Consider the following 27,804-nt stretch of genomic DNA (forward strand, 5'->3'; position numbering starts at 1 on the left):
CATTACTTATGCCTCAAGTAAAGACCTGCTGCCTGTTATCGTGCATTGTGTGATTTTACATGTTCTGTCAGACAAATTCAGTTTTATTACTAGCACATTTCTTTTTTTCTTTGTTGAAAATTTTACAACACGCTCCTTCATTTCACTGTGGCCGCACGGCGCGACTTGGCATACCGAGAGGCAAAACGTGGCGCCAGTGCCCTAGACCGAATAGCGCTGCAGCTCCGAAACCGACGAGAAAAGAGAAATACGAATTGAAACTGTCGGCAGCGCCCTGTGTTCGCAGGCGGTCACCCGCCCAAGCACTGACAACGCCCAGCGTCGCGCAGTAGCGGTGATCGGACGACAAACTGTGTGTTCAGCGTGCTGTGACCTGTGAAGTGTTTTAGCGCGTCCCGACAAGTCGCTTTCGGGTCCCCTATCAGCTCCCACACAATGTGACGATTTCTTTGTCACCATACTTGCCCGGGGAAATCGGCGTTGCCTTTTTGAAGTAGTAAAATCGAAGTGGCCCGTGGGGGGATCGAACCCACGACCTTCGCGTTATTAGCACGACGCTCTAACCAACTGAGCTAACGGGCCTCGGTGCACTCTGTCTTCCAGCGCTTAGAGGGAGTGGCTCTGCGTATTTACAGGTAACATTTCTATGGTAGCAGTCCAACAGTGGACCAGGGTCTCTTCTCCCTTTATTCCGCTGCTCGTAGTAATTTCATTGCGTGCCCGTTTCTCTCGACTGTTTTCAGCTCACGCTTATGAACCAGTAGCTATAACGCGAGGAGGACGTGAAACAGCATTTCGCAGGGTCCAAACTTGTCGTGATTTGTTCCGAAAAAATTACATTCCGGTACCGGGAATCGAACCCGGGCCTCCTGGGTGAAAGCCAGGTATCCTAGCCACTAGACCACACCGGACGCGCACGCTTATTTTTGGGGTTTACACCCCCTCCACTGGCTTTCCGTGTCGCACTTTCCCTGTTTGCGAGCATCTTTTCGCTCTCCCATGCCGAGGCGCGCATGGCAAAAGTCACAGTCCGTTGCTTTTGGCCTCGTTGTTACAGGGGTAGGAGGAAAAGCAAAGCTGTGAGTAGTAATATTTATTTACTTATTTCGCAAGTAAAGACCTGCAGCCTGTCATTATATAGCAGGTCATACACTGTGTGACTTTACATGTTATATCATACGAAATTCAGTTTTATTACTAGTACATTTTTTCTTGAAAATTTCACAAAAGAACTGCAAGTAGTAATAACGGGAAGTAAGCATTTTCACGCTGAGTTGTTGAAGCCTTATGGATAACAAACTACAAGCTGTTTTGCTCCTTCGCAACCCCAGAGCCGTCAATTTAGCTGTGAACGGAAGTAAATTAAATGCCCCGAGTGAGGATCGAACTCACGACCTTAAGATTATGAGACTTACGCGCTGCCTACTGCGCTACCGAGGCACGTGATGGCCAAACCTTCTGGTATCTCGGCAAGTAGCAAATACTAGTGGTAGAGAGTCTGCACTTGCTGGCTCATTTTTTCTGTTACTACACGTGCATTCCCGGCGCTGCAGGCAACTTGCGATGATAGGCCGACGCCAGTATGCACAATAGCACGCAGGAGTCCAAACGAGAAGACGTGCGCGCTGCGTGTTTGGTTGTTTCCACACGGAATCCCGCGGTTCATTCTCGTGGCCCACGCACTTCGAGTGCGAAGGACACGCAGCTCCACTATCGGGGAAAAAACAAAATGATGCATCGGCCGGGAATCGAACCCGGGCCGCCCGCGTGGCAGGCGAGCATTCTACCACTGAACCACCGATGCTCAGCTAGTTTGCAGCTTCCTTGTGCTCTCCGCGGCAGACGTCTGAAGGGAAAGTGGGACTGCCGTCCAGCGCCGTGGCATCCTCTCGAGAGAATGCTACAAACGCTGAATCCTGCGCTGCACTGCTTAAAAATGACGCCCGAACGCGATCGTCTAAGTAGTGTTGCGGCGCACGCACGCGACGACTCTTGCCAAAGGACGCGAAATGTGCGTAGAGACGCTGTCTGGATGCGCTCGCCTACCCCGTAATGCGCCTGCTGCTGCGACCACCTTCAGCCGCCGCCGACAGGCGGGAAGCAGACACAGCGCGGCGTGCGCGGAAGAAAACCGTGCGGTGGTGGTGTAATGGTCAGCATAGTTGCCTTCCAAGCAGTTGATCCGGGTTCGATTCCCGGCCACCGCAGCCTGCGTTTTACTTCTGCGTATGAGTACTTTTGCCACGCGTCATTAAATTAATGTTTCTTTCCTCCTCTTACTGGCTGCAGGCCACCCTATATTGTGTGCGTCGATTCCGCTTGAGTCTCGACTTGTCTCGACTTTGCTCGGCTGACGCGAGAGCTGACGCTCTCCAATCGGCCTATATCAGAAGGACAAGCACGCGAAACGACTGAGAGAGGTATGGCGAGGCGGGCACAACATTACTTATGCCTCAAGTAAAGACCTGCTGCCTGTTATCGTGCATTGTGTGATTTTACATGTTCTGTCAGACAAATTCAGTTTTATTACTAGCACATTTCTTTTTTTCTTTGTTGAAAATTTTACAACACGCTCCTTCATTTCACTGTGGCCGCACGGCGCGACTTGGCATACCGAGAGGCAAAACGTGGCGCCAGTGCCCTAGACCGAATAGCGCTGCAGCTCCGAAACCGACGAGAAAAGAGAAATACGAATTGAAACTGTCGGCAGCGCCCTGTGTTCGCAGGCGGTCACCCGCCCAAGCACTGACAACGCCCAGCGTCGCGCAGTAGCGGTGATCGGACGACAAACTGTGTGTTCAGCGTGCTGTGACCTGTGAAGTGTTTTAGCGCGTCCCGACAAGTCGCTTTCGGGTCCCCTATCAGCTCCCACACAATGTGACGATTTCTTTGTCACCATACTTGCCCGGGGAAATCGGCGTTGCCTTTTTGAAGTAGTAAAATCGAAGTGGCCCGTGGGGGGATCGAACCCACGACCTTCGCGTTATTAGCACGACGCTCTAACCAACTGAGCTAACGGGCCTCGGTGCACTCTGTCTTCCAGCGCTTAGAGGGAGTGGCTCTGCGTATTTACAGGTAACATTTCTATGGTAGCAGTCCAACAGTGGACCAGGGTCTCTTCTCCCTTTATTCCGCTGCTCGTAGTAATTTCATTGCGTGCCCGTTTCTCTCGACTGTTTTCAGCTCACGCTTATGAACCAGTAGCTATAACGCGAGGAGGACGTGAAACAGCATTTCGCAGGGTCCAAACTTGTCGTGATTTGTTCCGAAAAAATTACATTCCGGTACCGGGAATCGAACCCGGGCCTCCTGGGTGAAAGCCAGGTATCCTAGCCACTAGTTTTTTTTTTTTTTTTTCTCTACCACTTTTTTTTTTTTTTTTTTTTTTTTTTTTTTTTAGGATTAGCAGTCCAACGCCTTAACTACTTTTTTTTTTTTTTTTTTTTTTTTTTCACCGAGATCGAACTTTTTTTTTTTTTTTTTTTTTTTTTTTTGAGGATCTTCCAGAAGGGATCCATTCTTCCACCAGAACTCAATCCATTTCTTCTAGGTGAGTGAGGCGTTAACGGCAAAAAAAAATGATGACACTATCAACTATGTTAAGCAGTGTCGAACTAAAGTACCTTTTCTGGTTAGGATTAATAAATAAATAAATAAGAAATAAGTGATTAAAAAGGAATCTTCTCCTTTGTTGGTGCAAAATATAAGAAAACGAAAAGTGTTTGTTTTTTTCTCTAGTGTTGTCTTCACATCTTTCGTCTGTTATTGTCCTCTGCTGCTCCTCAATGATGTAGCGAATAGTCGGTTTCGCCTTACTTCGAAAGAAGGTTAAACATGCATTCATGTCTCGTGGTATAGTTTCGGGCGTTCTTTAAATATTACGTTCCCCGTCATGGCAAGACTGACGGGTCGAGTGTCGAATCGCATATCACCCAATGGTCTTGCTTAAAAAGTTGGCAAAGGTCGCCTTGTAGTTACGTTCGCGTGCGATCATGCTGTGCTGCAGGGTCAGGTATAGAACGAAATCGTCTTTGTTCTTATCGTCAGTACTAAAAATATAGTGCACTGTGTGACCTATTATCCAGTTGACAGCATTCCGCTTTGTCCTGGGAAATGGGATTGCTTCAGGGTTGAGAAAGTCAGCTGACGTTATCGCAGATGGTGAGGTCCTCTTGATGCTCGACAGTTTCTGTCGGGCGTAACCCCATATATCTTTCGTGGTACCACAGACGAAACGGTGTTCTTCGCTGTCTATGAGATTACACGTGACACACATTGGCGAGTCCTGCAAATGAATTGCATGAAGCCTGGACTGCGTCGGGATTTTTCTATTGACGGCAGCGTACCACGTCGCCTTTACTTGCGAAGGTAAGTAGGGGCTGTGGATGTTTTGCCACGTCGCGTCCCAGTTGTAGTTTGGAAATTTTTGTTCGATAACATTCCGTGATTTAGTTGCCACAAAGGAGTTGTAGATTGCCTTAACTGTCGTCAAATTCTTTTCAGAGACTGTTGTATGGACATAACTATACTCTAAGAGAAAACTCTTGAAGTGGTAGAGCGCAGTCGGTATATGGTGCACATCAATTGGCGGTTGAAGATCAGTCGGTGCGATTTCATTCAGGACAAGAGCGGTCAGACTGGTCGGTGACTGTTTCCATAGCTTGTAAGTTTTGCAGAAATAAAGAGCTTTCGCTTTTTTGTGTACATCGGTGAGACTGAGTCCGCCATCTCGCGTTGGGAGTGTCAAGGTGTCATATCGAACTTTAAAGATCTGGCCACGACATACAAAGTGTCCAAGCGCGGACAGCATGCATTTGGCTATATCGGTGGGGATGGGCAAAACTTGAGCCACATAATTGATTTTGGCAGTGATATAAATATTGGCCAATTCAACCTTTTGAAGCTCGTCCAATTTCCTGACGCTATGTAACTTCGCACAAGCACGAATTTTGTTGAGCAATTGCTTATAATTGGCGGCAATGGTGTGGCGGATGGTGTTCCGAAAATCGACACCGAGACACGTCATCCTAGTGATCTCTTTAAGCTGGCCATGACCGATCGCGCCTATGCCTTGCCCAACGTTCATGATCCCTGATTTCGTCCAATGCAGTTTCGCACCAGATGCCTTTTCATATTGTGAGATGATCAGGAGACCTCTCTCGACCTCATTGACATTCATAGCTAGGAAGGTAACATCATCAGCGTAAGCTCGGCACACTATCTTCTGCCCGTGTATGTGGAGTCCTTGTAAACGTTCCGTCAAGGTGACTAGCAGCGGTTCGATCGCAATGGCAAACAGCGCCATCGACATAGGGCAGCCCTGCCTAACAGAACTGTTTATCGGGACGGCGCGACTTGGCTGACCGTTAACGACAAGTTTGGATGTACTATTCCGTAACAATTTCTGTATGATGCTGATGAACTGCGGAGGAAAACCCAGAGTCTGCATTATCTGGAAAAGGTAAGGATGGTTCACTCTGTCGAAAGCCTGTGCGAAATCTAAAGTTACGATAGCACATCGGATTTTGCAAGCGTCCGCAACAGAAATCACATCTCGATAGTCTGATAATGTCTGATATATAGCTCTGTCCTTTCCAACACTCGTTTGATGTGATCCAATGACGGTATGCATCACAGTTTTCATTCTCGTTGCGAGAATGCGAGCAAAAATTTTGTAGTCGCTGTTGAGCAACGTAATGGGTCGCAAAGTTGCGACGGTGTTATTGCTCGTCCGTTTCGGGAGTAAGACCACAAGTCCTTCACTGAATGGCGGAGGAATGGGCATGTCCGGTTGGAGAAGTTCGTTGCAGAGCACCGTCAGCTTTGTCTTCAGTTGTGGCCAGAAGACTTGATAAAGTTCCACCGGGAGACCGTCACATCCGGGAGATTTGTTTTTTGGACTGTGGAACACCACATCTTCCAGTTCATCTTCCGTTACATCGGTGACGAGTTCGGCTACATCCGCAGGGCGAAGCCTGTGCGTTAAGCTGCTCCGGAACTCTGCAAGGGCTTCGTCGTCGGTAGGTTTATTGGACATCAAGTCAGTGTAATAAGTTTGAACGGCGTCTCTGATATCGTGTTGCCGAGTTAGAATCGTGCCGTCTTCGGATTGTAGTTCAGTTAAGATCTTTGTCCGTGCTCGTTTAGTTTCACGTATCAGGTGATAAATGGATGGCTGTTCGCCTTTTGCCATAGTCGAAACCCGACCTCTAATTTTGTAACCTTCCATCTGTTTTCGTTTCAAAAGTAATATTTTTGCTTGCAGTCTTTTAATGCGGGGGTAGTTGTCAATCACAGTGGCATCAAGAGTATATAAGTCTCGAAGACATTGATAATAAAATTCCATCGTTCTCTTAAACCACCAGTTCTTATTCCGGGGATATTGTATCATGGATTTACGAATTTTCGGTTTAGCGCATTCGAGCCACCATTGCAATGCCGAGCCGTACGTACTGAATTTGGCTTCACTTTCATTCCACGCTCGAGTGAAGGCTTCTCTGCATTCAGGATCGTCTAAATGTGCAACATTTAGTTTCCATAGTCCTTTGCCTCGGTAGGTTTCCTGTTTCCCCAAATTCAGCGTGCAAATATAAGCCGCATGGTCGGAGAAACTGGTTGGCCAGACCTCAGTTTGTAAAATTCGCTGTCTGAGAGTGTCCGATACGTAAATGCGGTCCAATCTACTCGCTGAATGATTCGTGACGTGAGTAAAACCAGGTGTTGTACCAAACTTGTGCTCCCACGTATCGACTAAACGTAAATCCTTGACGATCTGTTCTAATTCAATCGATTTATTGAAATGCGGCGTCTGATCTTTGGCGTTAAGTACACAGTTAAAATCTCCCGCCAATATTAGGTGGTCATATTGTGTTGCAAAAAGCGGAAGTATTTCTTCCTTGAAAAAGTCCGCTCGGCGTCGCCTATTAGTTGAGCCGGATGGTGCATACAGATTTAGGAGTCTAACATTATTGATAGTCACGCCAATTCCCCTACAACTTATGAGTCGTTCTACATTCTGGACGATAATTCCTTCTTTCGTGAGAATAGCGGTGCCTAAATCGGAACCGTGTCCCGGATTGGCCGTCACATTATAACCGGGAATGTGGTTCAAAGCAATGTCGGCGACCTCCTGAAGCAAGAGGATATCAATGTCGGCGGCGTATAAGAGGTCTACGATGTTGTCGAGTTTGAGGGAACTGCGGATTTTATTTATATTTAATGTACCAATTTTATACGCCTGCTGATCAGTCATTCACGCTCTTACGAGAGTAAGAAGGAATCGGCGCCGTTTTAAAAGAAGTCAGAGTCCTCTTCTTTGTTTGCCTGCCGTGGATCCAGTAACTTATCATCATGTGCCGGTTCTACTGCCGTAGAAGGCTGTTCGGGAAATCGGGAAGTGACTGGAATATCAGTTGCATCAGCGTCCATGTGTTCGACCTCTGGTTCCGCCGCCCAGTCTATAGTGCTGGGGTTCTTGGACGCAAGAGGATGATGTTGTCGTTGTTCTTTTAAACAATGATCAACATCGTCACTGCACATGGGAGACACCTGGCCGGTAGCATCGCGAGAGGGCTCAGTTAGCGTGATTGCACGATCTTCATCCCGCAGGTGTGCAGAAGTTGGCGCCTGTTGTCGGGAGGATTCTGGTGATTTTGCACTGACTTTGTCCATGATTTGCTGCACCTTTCCCCGCAACGACGCCGCCGCCTCTTCCGCACCCTGGCGGGCGATTCTGCGTTTCTTGTTCTTCCGCGGGGATTTAGCAGGTGGACAACGCTCATCGGAATCCGAGATTTCATGGTGGGGTTGTGGGGAACGACATTCAGCAGTCACAGTCCTGACCTGCGTCTCTGAGGAGGTGGAATTTTGTTCTGTTGACAGAGTCGGGGACTGCGCTACGGAATCAACCACGTCACTCACACTCAGGTGTTGCTCTTGTCGCTCAGAAATGTCAACAAGTTGCTCGGCCGTTGGAGGAAGGGTTGGTTGGGGGCGAATGTCTACTTCGGTATCCATGGGCAGTTGGTCGGTCGGTTGGTCGCGAGCCACCGAAGCGTAAGTGGTGGACAAAATAGTCATCTCCGCGGACTTCACCGGTTCACCTGTCGGCAGCTGCACAACACGTCTTTGAATACATTCAGAACGAATATGACCTGGAGAATTGCAAGCTGCACACGTTCGTGGTTGACCATCATAAATGACGATACCTCGATAACCGCAAACGTTAATGTAAGACGGAATATGTCGTAATAAGTCCACCTTCAACTGCCTGACACCGTTCAAAACCGGATATTTGTGAGCACCGGACCATTTTTCTGCAAAATTACTGAGGACCTTCCCAAAGGGTGCAATAACAAGATTGATCGCATCTGTAGGAACTTCAAAGGGTAGCTCAAAAATTCGAATTGTTCGAATACCAAGTCCCACATGATCGACAGTAACTTCGCCAATATTTCCATCACTGTGTTTAAACTTAAGCTTACCACCGGTATTATTGACAACTCGTTCGCATAACTCAGGGTTTTTCAGCTTCAAGTACATCACACTACTCACAATTGACAAGTGAAAACCAACAGTATCTTCAAACGGAACTTGAACAACTTCCTCTAACCAATCCTCAATTTCGAAAGATTTAGGTCGAGCAAAACGTCGATCAAAGGTAAATTTCAGAGTGTCCTTTCTACTAAGTTGAGCCATTACTGCATTTTCGAACGTTGACAGAATATCTAACTACTACGAAGCGCCGGCGAAAACGCACAGACTTACACAGCGGATGTAAACAAAGCCAGCCGCAGAGCGAAGCACAGCACGACGAACCGCTCGCCACCGCCGCTGCAGGCAGACTGAACCAGTAGCTATAACGCGAGGAGGACGTGAAACAGCATTTCGCAGGGTCCAAACTTGTCGTGTTTTGTTCCGAAAAAATTACATTCCGGTACCGGGAATCGAACCCGGGCCTCCTGGGTGAAAGCCAGGTATCCTAGCCACTAGACCACACCGGACGCGCACGCTTATTTTTGGGGTTTACACCCCCTCCACTGGCTTTCCGTGTCGCACTTTCCCTGTTTGCGAGCATCTTTTCGCTCTCCCATGCCGAGGCGCGCATGGCAAAAGTCACAGTCCGTTGCTTTTGGCCTCGTTGTTACAGGGGTAGGAGGAAAAGCAAAGCTGTGAGTAGTAATATTTATTTACTTATTTCGCAAGTAAAGACCTGCAGCCTGTCATTATATAGCAGGTCATACACTGTGTGACTTTACATGTTATATCATACGAAATTCAGTTTTATTACTAGTACATTTTTTCTTGAAAATTTCACAAAAGAACTGCAAGTAGTAATAACGGGAAGTAAGCATTTTCACGCTGAGTTGTTGAAGCCTTATGGATAACAAACTACAAGCTGTTTTGCTCCTTCGCAACCCCAGAGCCGTCAATTTAGCTGTGAACGGAAGTAAATTAAATGCCCCGGGTGAGGATCGAACTCACGACCTTAAGATTATGAGACTTACGCGCTGCCTACTGCGCTACCGAGGCACGTGATGGCCAAACCTTCTGGTATCTCGGCAAGTAGCAAATACTAGTGGTAGAGAGTCTGCACTTGCTGGCTCATTTTTTCTGTTACTACACGTGCATTCCCGGCGCTGCAGGCAACTTGCGATGATAGGCCGACGCCAGTATGCAAAATAGCACGCAGGAGTCCAAACGAGAAGACGTGCGCGCTGCGTGTTTGGTTGTTTCCACACGGAATCCCGCGGTTCATTCTCGTGGCCCACGCACTTCGAGTGCGAAGGACACGCAGCTCCACTATCGGGGAAAAAACAAAATGATGCATCGGCCGGGAATCGAACCCGGGCCGCCCGCGTGGCAGGCGAGCATTCTACCACTGAACCACCGATGCTCAGCTAGTTTGCAGCTTCCTTGTGCTCTCCGCGGCAGACGTCTGAAGGGAAAGTGGGACTGCCGTCCAGCGCCGTGGCATCCTCTCGAGAGAATGCTACAAACGCTGAATCCTGCGCTGCACTGCTTAAAAATGACGCCCGAACGCGATCGTCTAAGTAGTGTTGCGGCGCACGCACGCGACGACTCTTGCCAAAGGACGCGAAATGTGCGTAGAGACGCTGTCTGGATGCGCTCGCCTACCCCGTAATGCGCCTGCTGCTGCGACCACCTTCAGCCGCCGCCGACAGGCGGGAAGCAGACACAGCGCGGCGTGCGCGGAAGAAAACCGTGCGGTGGTGGTGTAATGGTCAGCATAGTTGCCTTCCAAGCAGTTGATCCGGGTTCGATTCCCGGCCACCGCAGCCTGCGTTTTACTTCTGCGTATGAGTACTTTTGCCACGCGTCATTAAATTAATGTTTCTTTCCTCCTCTTACTGGCTGCAGGCCACCCTATATTGTGTGCGTCGATTCCGCTTGAGTCTCGACTTGTCTCGACTTTGCTCGGCTGACGCGAGAGCTGACGCTCTCCAATCGGCCTATATCAGAAGGACAAGCACGCGAAACGACTGAGAGAGGTATGGCGAGGCGGGCACAACATTACTTATGCCTCAAGTAAAGACCTGCTGCCTGTTATCGTGCATTGTGTGATTTTACATGTTCTGTCAGACAAATTCAGTTTTATTACTAGCACATTTCTTTTTTTCTTTGTTGAAAATTTTACAACACGCTCCTTCATTTCACTGTGGCCGCACGGCGCGACTTGGCATACCGAGAGGCAAAACGTGGCGCCAGTGCCCTAGACCGAATAGCGCTGCAGCTCCGAAACCGACGAGAAAAGAGAAATACGAATTGAAACTGTCGGCAGCGCCCTGTGTTCGCAGGCGGTCACCCGCCCAAGCACTGACAACGCCCAGCGTCGCGCAGTAGCGGTGATCGGACGACAAACTGTGTGTTCAGCGTGCTGTGACCTGTGAAGTGTTTTAGCGCGTCCCGACAAGTCGCTTTCGGGTCCCCTATCAGCTCCCACACAATGTGACGATTTCTTTGTCACCATACTTGCCCGGGGAAATCGGCGTTGCCTTTTTGAAGTAGTAAAATCGAAGTGGCCCGTGGGGGGATCGAACCCACGACCTTCGCGTTATTAGCACGACGCTCTAACCAACTGAGCTAACGGGCCTCGGTGCACTCTGTCTTCCAGCGCTTAGAGGGAGTGGCTCTGCGTATTTACAGGTAACATTTCTATGGTAGCAGTCCAACAGTGGACCAGGGTCTCTTCTCCCTTTATTCCGCTGCTCGTAGTAATTTCATTGCGTGCCCGTTTCTCTCGACTGTTTTCAGCTCACGCTTATGAACCAGTAGCTATAACGCGAGGAGGACGTGAAACAGCATTTCGCAGGGTCCAAACTTGTCGTGATTTGTTCCGAAAAAATTACATTCCGGTACCGGGAATCGAACCCGGGCCTCCTGGGTGAAAGCCAGGTATCCTAGCCACTAGACCACACCGGACGCGCACGCTTGTTTTTGGGGTTTACACCCCCTCCACTGGCTTTCCGTGTCGCACTTTCCCTGTTTGCGAGCATCTTTTCGCTCTCCCATGCCGAGGCGCGCATGGCAAAAGTCACAGTCCGTTGCTTTTGGCCTCGTTGTTACAGGGGTAGGAGGAAAAGCAAAGCTGTGAGTAGTAATATTTATTTACTTATTTCGCAAGTAAAGACCTGCAGCCTGTCATTATATAGCAGGTCATACACTGTGTGACTTTACATGTTATATCATACGAAATTCAGTTTTATTACTAGTACATTTTTTCTTGAAAATTTCACAAAAGAACTGCAAGTAGTAATAACGGGAAGTAAGCATTTTCACGCTGAGTTGTTGAAGCCTTATGGATAACAAACTACAAGCTGTTTTGCTCCTTCGCAACCCCAGAGCCGTCAATTTAGCTGTGAACGGAAGTAAATTAAATGCCCCGGGTGAGGATCGAACTCACGACCTTAAGATTATGAGACTTACGCGCTGCCTACTGCGCTACCGAGGCACGTGATGGCCAAACCTTCTGGTATCTCGGCAAGTAGCAAATACTAGTGGTAGAGAGTCTGCACTTGCTGGCTCATTTTTTCTGTTACTACACGTGCATTCCCGGCGCTGCAGGCAACTTGCGATGATAGGCCGACGCCAGTATGCAAAATAGCACGCAGGAGTCCAAACGAGAAGACGTGCGCGCTGCGTGTTTGGTTGTTTCCACACGGAATCCCGCGGTTCATTCTCGTGGCCCACGCACTTCGAGTGCGAAGGACACGCAGCTCCACTATCGGGGAAAAAACAAAATGATGCATCGGCCGGGAATCGAACCCGGGCCGCCCGCGTGGCAGGCGAGCATTCTACCACTGAACCACCGATGCTCAGCTAGTTTGCAGCTTCCTTGTGCTCTCCGCGGCAGACGTCTGAAGGGAAAGTGGGACTGCCGTCCAGCGCCGTGGCATCCTCTCGAGAGAATGCTACAAACGCTGAATCCTGCGCTGCACTGCTTAAAAATGACGCCCGAACGCGATCGTCTAAGTAGTGTTGCGGCGCACGCACGCGACGACTCTTGCCAAAGGACGCGAAATGTGCGTAGAGACGCTGTCTGGATGCGCTCGCCTACCCCGTAATGCGCCTGCTGCTGCGACCACCTTCAGCCGCCGCCGACAGGCGGGAAGCAGACACAGCGCGGCGTGCGCGGAAGAAAACCGTGCGGTGGTGGTGTAATGGTCAGCATAGTTGCCTTCCAAGCAGTTGATCCGGGTTCGATTCCCGGCCACCGCAGCCTGCGTTTTACTTCTGCGTATGAGTACTTTTGCCACGCGTCATTAAATTAATGTTTCTTTCCTCCTCTTACTGGCTGCAGGCCACCCTATATTGTGTGCGTCGATTCCGCTTGAGTCTCGACTTGTCTCGACTTTGCTCGGCTGACGCGAGAGCTGACGCTCTCCAATCGGCCTATATCAGAAGGACAAGCACGCGAAACGACTGAGAGAGGTATGGCGAGGCGGGCACAACATTACTTATGCCTCAAGTAAAGACCTGCTGCCTGTTATCGTGCATTGTGTGATTTTACATGTTCTGTCAGACAAATTCAGTTTTATTACTAGCACATTTCTTTTTTTCTTTGTTGAAAATTTTACAACACGCTCCTTCATTTCACTGTGGCCGCACGGCGCGACTTGGCATACCGAGAGGCAAAACGTGGCGCCAGTGCCCTAGACCGAATAGCGCTGCAGCTCCGAAACCGACGAGAAAAGAGAAATACGAATTGAAACTGTCGGCAGCGCCCTGTGTTCGCAGGCGGTCACCCGCCCAAGCACTGACAACGCCCAGCGTCGCGCAGTAGCGGTGATCGGACGACAAACTGTGTGTTCAGCGTGCTGTGACCTGTGAAGTGTTTTAGCGCGTCCCGACAAGTCGCTTTCGGGTCCCCTATCAGCTCCCACACAATGTGACGATTTCTTTGTCACCATACTTGCCCGGGGAAATCGGCGTTGCCTTTTTGAAGTAGTAAAATCGAAGTGGCCCGTGGGGGGATCGAACCCACGACCTTCGCGTTATTAGCACGACGCTCTAACCAACTGAGCTAACGGGCCTCGGTGCACTCTGTCTTCCAGCGCTTAGAGGGAGTGGCTCTGCGTATTTACAGGTAACATTTCTATGGTAGCAGTCCAACAGTGGACCAGGGTCTCTTCTCCCTTTATTCCGCTGCTCGTAGTAATTTCATTGCGTGCCCGTTTCTCTCGACTGTTTTCAGCTCACGCTTATGAACCAGTAGCTATAACGCGAGGAGGACGTGAAACAGCATTTCGCAGGGTCCAAACTTGTCGTGATTTGTTCCGAAAAAATTACATTCCGGTACCGGGAATCGAACCCGGGCCTCCTGGGTGAAAGCCAGGTATCCTAGCCACTAGACCACACCGGACGCGCACGCTTATTTTTGGGGTTTACACCCCCTCCACTGGCTTTCCGTGTCGCACTTTCCCTGTTTGCGAGCATCTTTTCGCTCTCCCATGCCGAGGCGCGCATGGCAAAAGTCACAGTCCGTTGCTTTTGGCCTCGTTGTTACAGGGGTAGGAGGAAAAGCAAAGCTGTGAGTAGTAATATTTATTTACTTATTTCGCAAGTAAAGACCTGCAGCCTGTCATTATATAGCAGGTCATACACTGTGTGACTTTACATGTTATATCATACGAAATTCAGTTTTATTACTAGTACATTTTTTCTTGAAAATTTCACAAAAGAACTGCAAGTAGTAATAACGGGAAGTAAGCATTTTCACGCTGAGTTGTTGAAGCCTTATGGATAACAAACTACAAGCTGTTTTGCTCCTTCGCAACCCCAGAGCCGTCAATTTAGCTGTGAACGGAAGTAAATTAAATGCCCCGGGTGAGGATCGAACTCACGACCTTAAGATTATGAGACTTACGCGCTGCCTACTGCGCTACCGAGGCACGTGATGGCCAAACCTTCTGGTATCTCGGCAAGTAGCAAATACTAGTGGTAGAGAGTCTGCACTTGCTGGCTCATTTTTTCTGTTACTACACGTGCATTCCCGGCGCTGCAGGCAACTTGCGATGATAGGCCGACGCCAGTATGCAAAATAGCACGCAGGAGTCCAAACGAGAAGACGTGCGCGCTGCGTGTTTGGTTGTTTCCACACGGAATCCCGCGGTTCATTCTCGTGGCCCACGCACTTCGAGTGCGAAGGACACGCAGCTCCACTATCGGGGAAAAAACAAAATGATGCATCGGCCGGGAATCGAACCCGGGCCGCCCGCGTGGCAGGCGAGCATTCTACCACTGAACCACCGATGCTCAGCTAGTTTGCAGCTTCCTTGTGCTCTCCGCGGCAGACGTCTGAAGGGAAAGTGGGACTGCCGTCCAGCGCCGTGGCATCCTCTCGAGAGAATGCTACAAACGCTGAATCCTGCGCTGCACTGCTTAAAAATGACGCCCGAACGCGATCGTCTAAGTAGTGTTGCGGCGCACGCACGCGACGACTCTTGCCAAAGGACGCGAAATGTGCGTAGAGACGCTGTCTGGATGCGCTCGCCTACCCCGTAATGCGCCTGCTGCTGCGACCACCTTCAGCCGCCGCCGACAGGCGGGAAGCAGACACAGCGCGGCGTGCGCGGAAGAAAACCGTGCGGTGGTGGTGTAATGGTCAGCATAGTTGCCTTCCAAGCAGTTGATCCGGGTTCGATTCCCGGCCACCGCAGCCTGCGTTTTACTTCTGCGTATGAGTACTTTTGCCACGCGTCATTAAATTAATGTTTCTTTCCTCCTCTTACTGGCTGCAGGCCACCCTATATTGTGTGCGTCGATTCCGCTTGAGTCTCGACTTGTCTCGACTTTGCTCGGCTGACGCGAGAGCTGACGCTCTCCAATCGGCCTATATCAGAAGGACAAGCACGCGAAACGACTGAGAGAGGTATGGCGAGGCGGGCACAACATTACTTATGCCTCAAGTAAAGACCTGCTGCCTGTTATCGTGCATTGTGTGATTTTACATGTTCTGTCAGACAAATTCAGTTTTATTACTAGCACATTTCTTTTTTTCTTTGTTGAAAATTTTACAACACGCTCCTTCATTTCACTGTGGCCGCACGGCGCGACTTGGCATACCGAGAGGCAAAACGTGGCGCCAGTGCCCTAGACCGAATAGCGCTGCAGCTCCGAAACCGACGAGAAAAGAGAAATACGAATTGAAACTGTCGGCAGCGCCCTGTGTTCGCAGGCGGTCACCCGCCCAAGCACTGACAACGCCCAGCGTCGCGCAGTAGCGGTGATCGGACGACAAACTGTGTGTTCAGCGTGCTGTGACCTGTGAAGTGTTTTAGCGCGTCCCGACAAGTCGCTTTCGGGTCCCCTATCAGCTCCCACACAATGTGACGATTTCTTTGTCACCATACTTGCCCGGGGAAATCGGCGTTGCCTTTTTGAAGTAGTAAAATCGAAGTGGCCCGTGGGGGGATCGAACCCACGACCTTCGCGTTATTAGCACGACGCTCTAACCAACTGAGCTAACGGGCCTCGGTGCACTCTGTCTTCCAGCGCTTAGAGGGAGTGGCTCTGCGTATTTACAGGTAACATTTCTATGGTAGCAGTCCAACAGTGGACCAGGGTCTCTTCTCCCTTTATTCCGCTGCTCGTAGTAATTTCATTGCGTGCCCGTTTCTCTCGACTGTTTTCAGCTCACGCTTATGAACCAGTAGCTATAACGCGAGGAGGACGTGAAACAGCATTTCGCAGGGTCCAAACTTGTCGTGATTTGTTCCGAAAAAATTACATTCCGGTACCGGGAATCGAACCCGGGCCTCCTGGGTGAAAGCCAGGTATCCTAGCCACTAGACCACACCGGACGCGCACGCTTGTTTTTGGGGTTTACACCCCCTCCACTGGCTTTCCGTGTCGCACTTTCCCTGTTTGCGAGCATCTTTTCGCTCTCCCATGCCGAGGCGCGCATGGCAAAAGTCACAGTCCGTTGCTTTTGGCCTCGTTGTTACAGGGGTAGGAGGAAAAGCAAAGCTGTGAGTAGTAATATTTATTTACTTATTTCGCAAGTAAAGACCTGCAGCCTGTCATTATATAGCAGGTCATACACTGTGTGACTTTACATGTTATATCATACGAAATTCAGTTTTATTACTAGTACATTTTTTCTTGAAAATTTCACAAAAGAACTGCAAGTAGTAATAACGGGAAGTAAGCATTTTCACGCTGAGTTGTTGAAGCCTTATGGATAACAAACTACAAGCTGTTTTGCTCCTTCGCAACCCCAGAGCCGTCAATTTAGCTGTGAACGGAAGTAAATTAAATGCCCCGGGTGAGGATCGAACTCACGACCTTAAGATTATGAGACTTACGCGCTGCCTACTGCGCTACCGAGGCACGTGATGGCCAAACCTTCTGGTATCTCGGCAAGTAGCAAATACTAGTGGTAGAGAGTCTGCACTTGCTGGCTCATTTTTTCTGTTACTACACGTGCATTCCCGGCGCTGCAGGCAACTTGCGATGATAGGCCGACGCCAGTATGCAAAATAGCACGCAGGAGTCCAAACGAGAAGACGTGCGCGCTGCGTGTTTGGTTGTTTCCACACGGAATCCCGCGGTTCATTCTCGTGGCCCACGCACTTCGAGTGCGAAGGACACGCAGCTCCACTATCGGGGAAAAAACAAAATGATGCATCGGCCGGGAATCGAACCCGGGCCGCCCGCGTGGCAGGCGAGCATTCTACCACTGAACCACCGATGCTCAGCTAGTTTGCAGCTTCCTTGTGCTCTCCGCGGCAGACGTCTGAAGGGAAAGTGGGACTGCCGTCCAGCGCCGTGGCATCCTCTCGAGAGAATGCTACAAACGCTGAATCCTGCGCTGCACTGCTTAAAAATGACGCCCGAACGCGATCGTCTAAGTAGTGTTGCGGCGCACGCACGCGACGACTCTTGCCAAAGGACGCGAAATGTGCGTAGAGACGCTGTCTGGATGCGCTCGCCTACCCCGTAATGCGCCTGCTGCTGCGACCACCTTCAGCCGCCGCCGACAGGCGGGAAGCAGACACAGCGCGGCGTGCGCGGAAGAAAACCGTGCGGTGGTGGTGTAATGGTCAGCATAGTTGCCTTCCAAGCAGTTGATACGGGTTCGATTCCCGGCCACCGCAGCCTGCTTTTTACTTCTGCGTATGAGTACTTTTGCCACGCGTCCTTAAATTAATGTTTCTTTCCCCCTCTTACTCGCTATATTGAACGTATATATTTCATAAATATAATTCATAAAAAATGACCTGAAACGACAGTCATACGGAGAGAAGATAGTATTTTTGATACTATCGAACCAAAGATTTTGCCTGTTTGGCAGAAACGGTTGTAAGTAGTGGCGCGGGTAGTTACAGTAGCAGTTACCGTTGCTCCCTGCTACAGATAGTATGTAACACTTAAAGATGGCTCTCTGTGAGGATTTAATTGTTGGCCTATGGACGCAGCACGACACCGTTTTTATAGAATGAAGTGATGAATGTATTTTTTGTGCTCACATAGCGCCAGTAAATGTTATATCGTAGTTATTTCTATTGAAGTGTAATGTGTGTATTATTAATTTGCAAGGCTATAAGATTATCAAGAACTGAAGTGATACTGTTCGTTAACTAGTGTAAACATTGTGCATGGCAATCATAGAAGAATACTGTATTTATACTGTAACTCAAAGGGATAGCAAATGGAACAAATTTATAAGGTAACGAAAATTTGAATATCTAGTTTCAAGTATGTAACATTGTGATATGTGGATTTGAATGAATTTTGAAATAATGACCGTTGAATGCAGGAACCAAGTACTTTCCGTCAGATTTCATGTATGGGTTGATTAGGTATATCTGTTTTGTAATATTTGGTGTGTTTTGTAGTCCTGATACAGAGAAGTTAACTTTTGGAATCTATTTTGTCAAGCGATGTCAGACTTGTTATCATGTAGCATTAGTGTTTTTATTACGACAGTAAGTAGAACAGCTGAGAGATTCACTGACTTTGAAGTTAATGTAAAATGTTTCGTATCAGATTTTGTGAAGGTGAAACTTTATTTCGAATACAATTTTCAAACTGTAGCTTTCGGTTTTAGCACATCCTCTTGTCAGTACTTCACCCTCTTCCATGTCATGTTTACTTAAATCTTCAATTAGAATCAGAAGAGTACTAACGTGAAATAATCAGAAATGTATTTAAGTTTCAATGCCGTTAGCACTGCACAGCGCTGCGCCAGTATCCACTATTTTCGCTGAACATTTGCAAGGTTATTCGTTTATTAGCCAGTCTACTGATATTTGTATGAATCTACTTTACAGCCGACATTGCACTTCGATGTGCCAAGATTAAATATTTTCTGTGCCTACAGCGAAAAGATCAGAATACCAAGGTTACGCCCTTTGCGAATCTAGGGCTAAGGAAAATTATTTCATTTTTCATTTACATAGGGAATTTTGTCATTTTATCGTACATAGAACTCGGTGCTCACGAGAGTGGGTAAATTTCGGAGGTATTGATTTAATTATGGGCACTGCGTATTCGTTTTCCAGATTAAGTTGTTTAATCTTTTTGTATTATAGTAAAACTGATTAAGCACACCATTTGCTCAACAACACATCACACAGTAAATTTGCATCACACAAATGTTACGCATTTCATAGTCATTGGTAACCGAACACTTACATTTTTTAGAGAACGTTACGCTTGGCGACAGCTCTGCCAATGAATCATTACTAAGGTGCCAAAATTTGTCCACAGTTCATCGGCATTCTTATTCTACGCCTTGTTTTTCATTGATTTGATTGTTGAATATTTTTTGTCTTTGGTTTGTGCTCTGTATGTGATTTACGATGCCGCACAAATGTATTAAGGTTCCAGCGCGTACTATGATCGTTCGACGATTCTCCAATTATTGACAACAATTCTGAGAATGATAGTAACCACTCTGCTGTGCAACAGTTACAAAGCACCACAGAAAAATATGAGTTCCGTTTCCCAAAATAAAGTACAGTTCACTGACAGTATGATTCCACCTAGTTAACTGTCTGCTCAGACAGTCGATTCCGGCATAGCGGACGACGCTGAGGTAGATGTTAAAACACAGGTGGCAAAACAGGCTCGTTTACCGAATCAGGCCAGTGAACTTCTCAATTCTTGTGCAGTCAATCAGAATGCCAATAGTGTGTCAGAGGACACAGTAGCGCCAAGTACTCAGTCTGTTTTTAAAAATCTGTCAGATTCCATTTGCGGTAATTATGCAGATAATGCAACAAACGAGACGTCCATGGTTGTAGATGATGTCTCCACCTCACAAAGCACAACACAGCTGACACTCGACGCATCAGTTCAAAAGAATATGGAAGCAATGCTTCAAAATCTCATTCAAATAATGGTTGAATGGAATAACAAAACTGACGAACAGTTCGTCAGCATACGAAACAAAAAACAAGATGACACAGCCACTCAGTTCAATGAACAATTTTCCAGCATACGTGACGAGCTTAAATCGTACATAGAAACGACTGATAACCGTTTCAAGCAGGTAGATACAGATATTAAGGCCAGTAAAATACGTTTTTGCGGTAAAACTGAAACCATAGCCAGGCAATGCGCAACCTTTGAGATGACATTAATGTTTTAAGATAAGTTTACACTGAGACCTCAGAAAATCTATACATAGATTTTGTGCGTAAACACACAGAAGAGAAAAAACATTTTTTACAGTCAACTGTAGTACAAAAACAAGAAGTAGAATAGCATTTCCTCACAAGTCTTACAACCCATGTTGACGCTAGTATAAATTCCGCTACAGACGAGATCAACACAGTAATACAATCCCACAACCGAATACAGAGAGATGTAATTGATTTGCAAACAACTACTGGCATACGAATCCAGAAAATTGAAGAAAAATGCACACATAACAGTGAGTCGTTAAGCTCCCGTCTTCACAAAATAGAGCCGGTGCAGGACCCTGACATAATCAAAGCAGATTCGTAAAAGATGAACAAATCTACATGCAAACCACAGAAGCAAGTCGACGCTTTAGATTCAAACAACTCAACACATATTCCTACGCTCAGGGAGAGATGTGATGAGCTATCAGCAAGGTTAGAAACACTTGAAAATCCAAACTGAAAATAAATTAGACAACACAGCTCCCATTCCATTTACTGAATCTCAGGAATATCAGTCCATGCAGCAAACATTAAACCAGCTAGGTGCACATAACAGTTCGCTACATAGGAAGGTTAATAGTTTACATCAGGAGTAGCCAGTATCAGCAATTTCTCCATGTAGTTAGTCTCAAATTGACATGCCTAACATGCAACAGCAAAAGACACCTAATTTTCAGCCTCACAATAATATGAGCAGGTTACAAAGAGCGCGTGACATTGACGAAAACCAGTAGTCACACAATCATTTTTTTTTTTCACGCCGCCGAAACTTCCAAAATGTCCAACACGAAGGATTCGACTATAAATATTTCCTATCTGTAAAGAAATTCAAGAGGTTGACCTGCATCCCTTGATTGGGTGCAGGAATTTTCATTTTAGCTGCCATCAAACTGACCAGTGACACGTAAGCTCGAATTATCTGTAGCTTGTTAGAGGGAGGACCGTCGATGAGTATGAGACGTATAGCAAGGCAGTGTTACTCCGTCGAAAATTCCAAAATGCATTTCTGTCTGCGTATTGGTCGGAAACGACTCAGCGAGGCATTAAAGACCAGCCAATCAGTTTACCCAATTTTGAAAACTACAATTTTTCTACTACCACCAAGATTTTTTTCTTTTTAAATACACTCCTGGAAATTGAAATAAGAACACCGTGAATTCATTGTCCAAGGAAGGGGAAACTTTATTGACACATTCCTGGGGTCAGATACATCACATGATCACACTGACAGAACCACAGGCACATAGACACAGGCAACAGAGCATGCACAATGTCGGCACTAGTACAGTGTATATCCCCCTTTCGCAGCAATGCAGGCTGCTATTCTCCCATGCAGACGATCGTAGAGGTGCTGGACGTAGTCCTGTGGAACGGCTTGCCATGCCATTTCCACCTGGCGCCTCAGTTGGACCAGCGTTCGTGCTGGACGTGCAGACCGCGTGAGACGACGCTTCATCCAGTCCCAAACATGCTCAATGGGGGACAAATCCGGAGATCTTGCTGGCCAGGGTAGTTGACTTACACCTTTTAGAGCACGTTGGGTGGCACGGGATACATGCGGACGTGCATTGTCCTGTTGGAACAGAAAGTTCCCTTGCCGGTCTAGGAATGGTAGAACGATGGGTTCGATGACGGTTTGGATGTACCGTGCACTATTCAGTGTCCCCTCGAGGATCACCAGAGGTGTACGGCCAGTGTAGGAGATCGCTCCCTACACCATGATGCCGGGTGTTGGCCCTGTGTGCCTCGGTCGTATGCAGTCCTGATTGTGGCGCTCACCTGCACGGCGCCAAACACGCATACGACCATCATTGCCACCAAGGCAGAAGCGATTCTCATCGCTGAAGACGACACGTCTCCATTCGTCCCTCCATTCACGCCTGTCGCGACACCACTGGAGGCGGGCTGCACGATGTTGGGGCGTGAGCGGAAGACGGCCTAACGGTGTGCGGGACCGTAGCCCAGCTTCATGGAGACGGTTGCGAATGGTCCTCGCCGATACCCCAGGAGCAACAGTGTCCCTAATTTGCTGGGAAGTGGCGGTGCGGTCCCCTACGGCACTGCGTAAGATCCTACGGTCTTGGCGTGCATCCGTGCGTCGCTGCGGTCCGGTCCCAGGTCGACGGGCACGTGCACCTTCCGCCGACCACTGGCGACAACATCGATGTACTGTGGAGACCTCACGCCCCACGTGTTGAGCAATTCGGCGGTACGTCCACCCGGGCTCCCGCATGCCCACTATACGCCCTCGCTCAAAGTCCGTCAACTGCACATACGGTTCACGTCCACGCTGTCGCGGTATGCTACCAGTGTTAAAGACTGCGATGGAGCTCCGTATGCCACGGCAAACTGGCTGACACTGACGGCGGCGGTGCACAAATGCTGCGCAGCTAGCGCCATTCGACGGCCATCACCGCGGTTCCTGGTGTGTCCGCTGTGCCGTGCGTGTGATCATTGCTTGTACAGCCCTCTCGCAGTGTCCGGAGCAAGTATGGTGGGTCTGACACACCGGTGTCAATGTGTTGTTTTTTCCATTTCCAGGAGTGTAGATGGTGCAACAAAACCAGTATCTGACCGAAGCGTGTAGCCAATCTGTACTCATACAGGTTCGAATCCTGCCTCGGGCATGGATGTGTGTGATGTCCTTAGGTTAGTTAGGTTTAAGTAGTTCTAAGTTCTAGGGGACTAATGACCACAGCAGTTGAGTCCCATAGTGCTCAGAGCCATTTGAACCATTTGTACTCATACAGTTATGCATCTCAAAACTTCCACGCGCTCATTACGTGTTTCCCTTCTCACTGGCCAGCAAAAGGAAAGTATTTCAGCATTCAGGGACTTATTGTGATTATTAGGAATTCAGCAATCGGACTACTCATTTGTCAACAAGAACTTTAGTAACAGCAATCCAGGTAACAACTCATTCGGTTACAACGAGCAATCCCGCCATTCCACAACAAGAGAAATAACAGAATTGGTTCCGATAACAATTTTCACGGACATTCTAATAAGAGACAGCATTTTGATAACCAGTATACTCAGCAGCAGCAACAATACCAGAATTTTGACGCCGACAGTCCCAGCATCCAGCCGCAATTCTTGCCGAAACATTCAGCAACAATAAGGTCTACAAGTTCAACCGAACTTCAGTGTGCCGCCGCCCAGCTTTGCCAGTATAGCCCAGTCTAATAATTTTAAGCAACCGCAAGGGAATGATTTCGTCACATCGAATCGTTCAATAGCAAAGTTATTTTCACAGCAGTCTCAGTTCACTCTTAATGAACCTGATGTTCGTTTATATCCACCGTAGCATTCCGCGGACGAAAACAACCGTACATTACAAATAACTGAACTATCACAGCAATCTTCTGCCACCAACGAGCCCAATAGTAATGCATGACTAGAAGCTACCGACGTTGTTCAATTGGACAACGTACAATGCCATCCTGCTACTCATCATACCTTTCAGGAAAACGTCATAGCTTTCCACGACGTTAGGGACACACTAATACAAGAGAGACACCAAACTCAAAAGAATATTTCTCATAGAAAGAAAAGTGGGTACTACAAGAAATTCGATAAATTCTGGATATAAGATAAATCGCACAAATCTAAGGGCTGTCAATTCCACTAAATACCTAGAGATTATAATTACGAGCAACTTAAATTGGAAAGACCACATAGATAATATTGTGTAGAAGGCGAAATAAAGACTGCGCTTTGTTGGCAGAACACTTAGAAGATGTGACAAACCTAATAAACAGACAGCCTACATTACACTTGTCCGTCTACACTTGTCCGTCCTCTGCTGGAATATTGCTGCGCGGTGTGGGATCCTTACCAGGTAGGATTGAAGGAGGACATCGAAAGGGTGCAAAAAAGGGGAGCCCGTTTCGTGTTATCTCGCAGTAGGGGTGAGAGTGTCACTGATATGATACGCGGGTTGTGGCGGCAGTCACTGAAACAAAGGCGATTTTCTTTGTAGCAAGATCTATTTACGAAATTTTAATCACTAACTTTCTCTTCCGAATGCGAAAATATTTTGTTGACAGCTCGAACGGAAAGATTTAGGTGTTCCTTTTTCCTACGCGCCATTCGAGAGTGGAATGATAGAGAAGTAGTATGAAAAGGAGTATGAAAAGGGCTCGATGAACCCTCTGCCAGGCACTTACGTGTGAATTGCAGAGTAACCATGTAGATGTAGATCCCATAGTTGAAATTAAAATAGGCTTGAAGTTATTGTGTGCAGTGATTGACCCTGGATCACCTGTAAAGGTAATAAATGAAACAGCATTTCAAAAATGTAACGCCAACAATACCGGTTCTGCTTTTCCACTTGGTAAAACGAAAGTTCGAGGCGCTGCCTCCAAGAAGAGAGTAGATGTGAAACTGCAAACCCACCCGTATTTTATACCTGCTGCTCACAGATTTCATGCTAACATCTGGATCGTTACCCTCTTGACAAACGACGTCACCATTGGCATGGATTTCCTTGTCGAACGTGACGCTGTTGTCAACTTTAAGAAGTCGTTGCTTATATTTAAATCTGATACGCAACAACTAACTGTTACTTTTCAGAATACTTTTGTCAGCGGAGGAATAGAAATTAATAGAATAGTGGACATTTCGGCATTGAATGGTTCAAATGGCTCTGAGCACTATGGGACGTAACATCTACCCGAGGCAGGATTCGAACCTGCGACCGTAGCAGCAGTGCGGTTCCGGAAGCGCCTAGAACCGCTCGGCCTCAGTGATCGGCTCCAGCATTGAAGAATACCAATTGGCAGACAACATTTTCTTTCTTTTTTTTTTTTTTTTTTTTACAGACACGTATTTCTATAGTAACAACATCCCTAATAAATTTGAGTATGACGTTGTGCATACGATCAAAAATAAGGTAAACGACGGTGAGCGCCAACAGTGTTAGGATATTCTTTCACAGTACTCTGAAGTATTTAACGATGTACCATGTCCAGTTTCGTTTACCAGTTCCAAGTAAAACCGCGTGAAACATTTAAGGAAAAAGATTATTCCATAATGTTCATCTACAGAGATCAAGACATTGTCAACAAGGAAGATGACTTACTTCGTCTTAAGTTGGATTCACCTAAGATCAACGAAATCATCATTACTGAAACCGATGGTCCGCAAACGGTGGATGAGTTCTTGCAAAAATTCCACGTAACGTCAATCTATTCTAGTTTGGGCCTGGCTTCTGGCAAATTCAGCTATATCCTAATTGCAGAAAATACACTGCTTTCCTATGTTTCGGTAACTGCTACCAACTTTGTAAATTGCCTTTTGGTTTAACAATTAGCTTTATTGCTTTCATTCATGCGATGAATACTATTCTTCCAAATGAATTAAAAGACATCATATACATTGACGCTATTCTAATTGCAGAACCTTCTTGGTCGGAACATAATTCTGTACTTCACACGCTGTTGCAAACATTCTTGCGGAGATTGTCACCGTGAACCTTAGTAAATCTCGTTTTCGCAAGGCTTCCATTAAATTACTAGGTCACGTAATTTTGGCAGACAGCATTGACCCGATCCCGACAAACTACAGCCGTCCGTCATATTACAATTCAGTCTACCAAAAAACTACTTGGTAGCTTCCTTGGTTCGATCAACTTTTTTCGCCGTTTCATACACCACTCAGCACTAGGTACCCCTAGATTGTGGTAAAAATACTATCTGCTCGTTGGATGACCAAGCACAATCCAGGTTTCTCGATCTGAAAAATGCTTCACTTAACGCTCCACTTCTTTCACCTCCTGACTCGAAAAAGAATTTTGGGTTTTCTACAGGTAGCTCCATTGTATGCATGTCTTTCAGGAAATAGAAGAAAATGGTACAACTGTTAAGAAGAACATCGCGTTTGCTTGTCGCATCCTCATACCGACTGCAAGAAATTATTCTATCACTGAACTCGAAACATTATGTGTTGTTTGGGCTTTCACTAAATTTCGTCACTTTCTCTACGGGAGACATACAACAGTATAAACAGAGCTATTAAATATCTGTTATCAGCTAAATTCACACATGATAGACTTAGTCGTTGAAAAGTTTATTTTGCAAGAATTTGATTTTATGATTGTCCACATTCCGGGAACCCAGAACACTGTGGCAGATGCACTTTCACGCTCACTGTGCAGTAACCAGCAAGAAATCGCCGCTAATTTCTGTCAAACTAATTTCAACCTTCTTTACATTAAACAAGTAGCTTTTGAAAATTTTATTTCAGCATCATTAAAAGACATTGCCGGAGAGCAGGACAAAGACTACGTCCGGAAAGAGATCAAACTTCTGTAGCGTGACACGAGCCAGACAACAATTACTACACCGTGCACAATAATATTCTGTTTCGCTGCTCTCGCCCTGACATCGGTAATTGGACTCTCTTCATACCTGATTAACTTGTCAGTAAATCAATCTGGTATACACACCTGAGTTACGCCCATTATGGTCCTCGCAAATGCTTTTTGACACTACGACAGAACTGTTATTTCACAAATATTGAAAAGCGTATTCAACGAGCCTTGGCGACTTGCAAAATTTGGCCAACAGCTAATTCTTATACAGGATCTCACTTTGTCCCTCTGTACCCGATTGTACCCATGGAATTAAGACATATGGCAGCTGTTGATCTATTTAGATCCGTTCCAAGGACTAATAAAGGTTTCTGTTACATATTTCTTGCTGTAGAACTAACTTCAATATTTGTATCTTTCACTCCGTTACGAAAAGACACTGCTACAACAGTTTCTAATGCTTTTACTAAACATTTTTTGCCTCATGTTGGACATGTTCAGAAGATTATCTCCGACAATGAACGCTATTTCGATCAGTAATGTGTAAACGCACACTGCATGCTAGAGCTATTACACCCATTTCTATCTCCAGATATCATGTTGCTTCCAGTACAGCATTTTGCACGCGGAAAATATTTCAAGTTCGGTACAATGACGTTATCAACGACGATGTGGGCTGGTGTGGTTCGAGTGATGTGTGCCATCACCAGCCGAAGAGTCCTCCACATGTGTTAATCAGCGCGACATTGGAGGCGGTGTTCCCTGGTAGCAGGCGCGCCACACCTGCCTCATTTGGGAGAGGTAACGATTTGATGTCGGCTAAACGCTGGCTGTTGGGCAGAGTATTTTTGATGACTTTGTACCATAACGCAGACACATCAGATGACAAAACACTGTTACTGATATTTGACCACACTTACTTCCAGTTCACAGTGGGTATACGAAATTCCAATTTATGAACCGGAGGTCATCCCATAAATTCGACGTAGAGTGAATGTGCGGTTCTATGTGGGTCTGTGGCCACACAGAGAACATAACTTCTATTGAAGTATTCTCTGACACAAGACAAGTTGTAAGGGATGTCCGCCACTGATACAGGGGCACGCTCAGATTGTGGCCGGTAGGTTTTCGAAATAGCCATCGTCGACCTATCCAGGCTACTGGCCTGGAGAACGGGTGTGAGGTTTACCAGCAGCGCCGCACATTTGAGATAGAGATCTACCAGTCCAAAACCTCCCAGTGAGGGATCCAAGACACAGATTACCGCTCGCACTTTAAAAATTTCGTGGCGCCTGAGCAGCCAGTAACCTGCTTATGATATGGAGCGTCCCATTAGTT

At 47.2% G+C, this 27,804-nt stretch overlaps 25 non-coding genes across 25 annotated transcripts; 5 read left to right on the plus strand and 20 right to left on the minus strand.

Moving 5' to 3' along the window:
* Positions 1-508: 508 nt before the first annotated feature.
* Trnai-aau (transfer RNA isoleucine (anticodon AAU)) lies at positions 509-582 on the minus strand. The gene has a single exon. It is a non-coding gene; the product is annotated as a tRNA-Ile (tRNA).
* Positions 583-839: 257 nt separating this feature from the next.
* Positions 840-911, minus strand: Trnae-uuc (transfer RNA glutamic acid (anticodon UUC)). Its single transcript has one exon. It is a non-coding gene; the product is annotated as a tRNA-Glu (tRNA).
* Positions 912-1,367: 456 nt separating this feature from the next.
* On the minus strand, positions 1,368-1,440 carry Trnam-cau (transfer RNA methionine (anticodon CAU)). The gene has a single exon. It is a non-coding gene; the product is annotated as a tRNA-Met (tRNA).
* Positions 1,441-1,733: 293 nt separating this feature from the next.
* Positions 1,734-1,804, minus strand: Trnag-gcc (transfer RNA glycine (anticodon GCC)). The gene has a single exon. It is a non-coding gene; the product is annotated as a tRNA-Gly (tRNA).
* A 331-nt stretch (positions 1,805-2,135) lies between these two features.
* Positions 2,136-2,207, plus strand: Trnag-ucc (transfer RNA glycine (anticodon UCC)). The gene has a single exon. It is a non-coding gene; the product is annotated as a tRNA-Gly (tRNA).
* Positions 2,208-2,948: 741 nt separating this feature from the next.
* On the minus strand, positions 2,949-3,022 carry Trnai-aau (transfer RNA isoleucine (anticodon AAU)). Its single transcript has one exon. It is a non-coding gene; the product is annotated as a tRNA-Ile (tRNA).
* A 5,908-nt stretch (positions 3,023-8,930) lies between these two features.
* Positions 8,931-9,002, minus strand: Trnae-uuc (transfer RNA glutamic acid (anticodon UUC)). Its single transcript has one exon. It is a non-coding gene; the product is annotated as a tRNA-Glu (tRNA).
* Positions 9,003-9,458: 456 nt separating this feature from the next.
* On the minus strand, positions 9,459-9,531 carry Trnam-cau (transfer RNA methionine (anticodon CAU)). Its single transcript has one exon. It is a non-coding gene; the product is annotated as a tRNA-Met (tRNA).
* Positions 9,532-9,824: 293 nt separating this feature from the next.
* Positions 9,825-9,895, minus strand: Trnag-gcc (transfer RNA glycine (anticodon GCC)). Its single transcript has one exon. It is a non-coding gene; the product is annotated as a tRNA-Gly (tRNA).
* Positions 9,896-10,226: 331 nt separating this feature from the next.
* Trnag-ucc (transfer RNA glycine (anticodon UCC)) lies at positions 10,227-10,298 on the plus strand. The gene has a single exon. It is a non-coding gene; the product is annotated as a tRNA-Gly (tRNA).
* A 741-nt stretch (positions 10,299-11,039) lies between these two features.
* On the minus strand, positions 11,040-11,113 carry Trnai-aau (transfer RNA isoleucine (anticodon AAU)). Its single transcript has one exon. It is a non-coding gene; the product is annotated as a tRNA-Ile (tRNA).
* Positions 11,114-11,370: 257 nt separating this feature from the next.
* On the minus strand, positions 11,371-11,442 carry Trnae-uuc (transfer RNA glutamic acid (anticodon UUC)). The gene has a single exon. It is a non-coding gene; the product is annotated as a tRNA-Glu (tRNA).
* Positions 11,443-11,898: 456 nt separating this feature from the next.
* On the minus strand, positions 11,899-11,971 carry Trnam-cau (transfer RNA methionine (anticodon CAU)). Its single transcript has one exon. It is a non-coding gene; the product is annotated as a tRNA-Met (tRNA).
* A 293-nt stretch (positions 11,972-12,264) lies between these two features.
* On the minus strand, positions 12,265-12,335 carry Trnag-gcc (transfer RNA glycine (anticodon GCC)). The gene has a single exon. It is a non-coding gene; the product is annotated as a tRNA-Gly (tRNA).
* A 331-nt stretch (positions 12,336-12,666) lies between these two features.
* Trnag-ucc (transfer RNA glycine (anticodon UCC)) lies at positions 12,667-12,738 on the plus strand. The gene has a single exon. It is a non-coding gene; the product is annotated as a tRNA-Gly (tRNA).
* A 741-nt stretch (positions 12,739-13,479) lies between these two features.
* On the minus strand, positions 13,480-13,553 carry Trnai-aau (transfer RNA isoleucine (anticodon AAU)). The gene has a single exon. It is a non-coding gene; the product is annotated as a tRNA-Ile (tRNA).
* Positions 13,554-13,810: 257 nt separating this feature from the next.
* Positions 13,811-13,882, minus strand: Trnae-uuc (transfer RNA glutamic acid (anticodon UUC)). The gene has a single exon. It is a non-coding gene; the product is annotated as a tRNA-Glu (tRNA).
* Positions 13,883-14,338: 456 nt separating this feature from the next.
* Positions 14,339-14,411, minus strand: Trnam-cau (transfer RNA methionine (anticodon CAU)). Its single transcript has one exon. It is a non-coding gene; the product is annotated as a tRNA-Met (tRNA).
* Positions 14,412-14,704: 293 nt separating this feature from the next.
* Trnag-gcc (transfer RNA glycine (anticodon GCC)) lies at positions 14,705-14,775 on the minus strand. The gene has a single exon. It is a non-coding gene; the product is annotated as a tRNA-Gly (tRNA).
* A 331-nt stretch (positions 14,776-15,106) lies between these two features.
* Positions 15,107-15,178, plus strand: Trnag-ucc (transfer RNA glycine (anticodon UCC)). The gene has a single exon. It is a non-coding gene; the product is annotated as a tRNA-Gly (tRNA).
* Positions 15,179-15,919: 741 nt separating this feature from the next.
* On the minus strand, positions 15,920-15,993 carry Trnai-aau (transfer RNA isoleucine (anticodon AAU)). The gene has a single exon. It is a non-coding gene; the product is annotated as a tRNA-Ile (tRNA).
* A 257-nt stretch (positions 15,994-16,250) lies between these two features.
* On the minus strand, positions 16,251-16,322 carry Trnae-uuc (transfer RNA glutamic acid (anticodon UUC)). Its single transcript has one exon. It is a non-coding gene; the product is annotated as a tRNA-Glu (tRNA).
* A 456-nt stretch (positions 16,323-16,778) lies between these two features.
* On the minus strand, positions 16,779-16,851 carry Trnam-cau (transfer RNA methionine (anticodon CAU)). The gene has a single exon. It is a non-coding gene; the product is annotated as a tRNA-Met (tRNA).
* Positions 16,852-17,144: 293 nt separating this feature from the next.
* On the minus strand, positions 17,145-17,215 carry Trnag-gcc (transfer RNA glycine (anticodon GCC)). Its single transcript has one exon. It is a non-coding gene; the product is annotated as a tRNA-Gly (tRNA).
* A 331-nt stretch (positions 17,216-17,546) lies between these two features.
* Trnag-ucc (transfer RNA glycine (anticodon UCC)) lies at positions 17,547-17,618 on the plus strand. The gene has a single exon. It is a non-coding gene; the product is annotated as a tRNA-Gly (tRNA).
* Positions 17,619-27,804: the final 10,186 nt, after the last annotated feature.

Source organism: Schistocerca gregaria, chromosome 2, assembly GCF_023897955.1.
Source record: "Schistocerca gregaria isolate iqSchGreg1 chromosome 2, iqSchGreg1.2, whole genome shotgun sequence".
Classification (NCBI taxonomy): domain Eukaryota; kingdom Metazoa; phylum Arthropoda; class Insecta; order Orthoptera; family Acrididae; genus Schistocerca; species Schistocerca gregaria.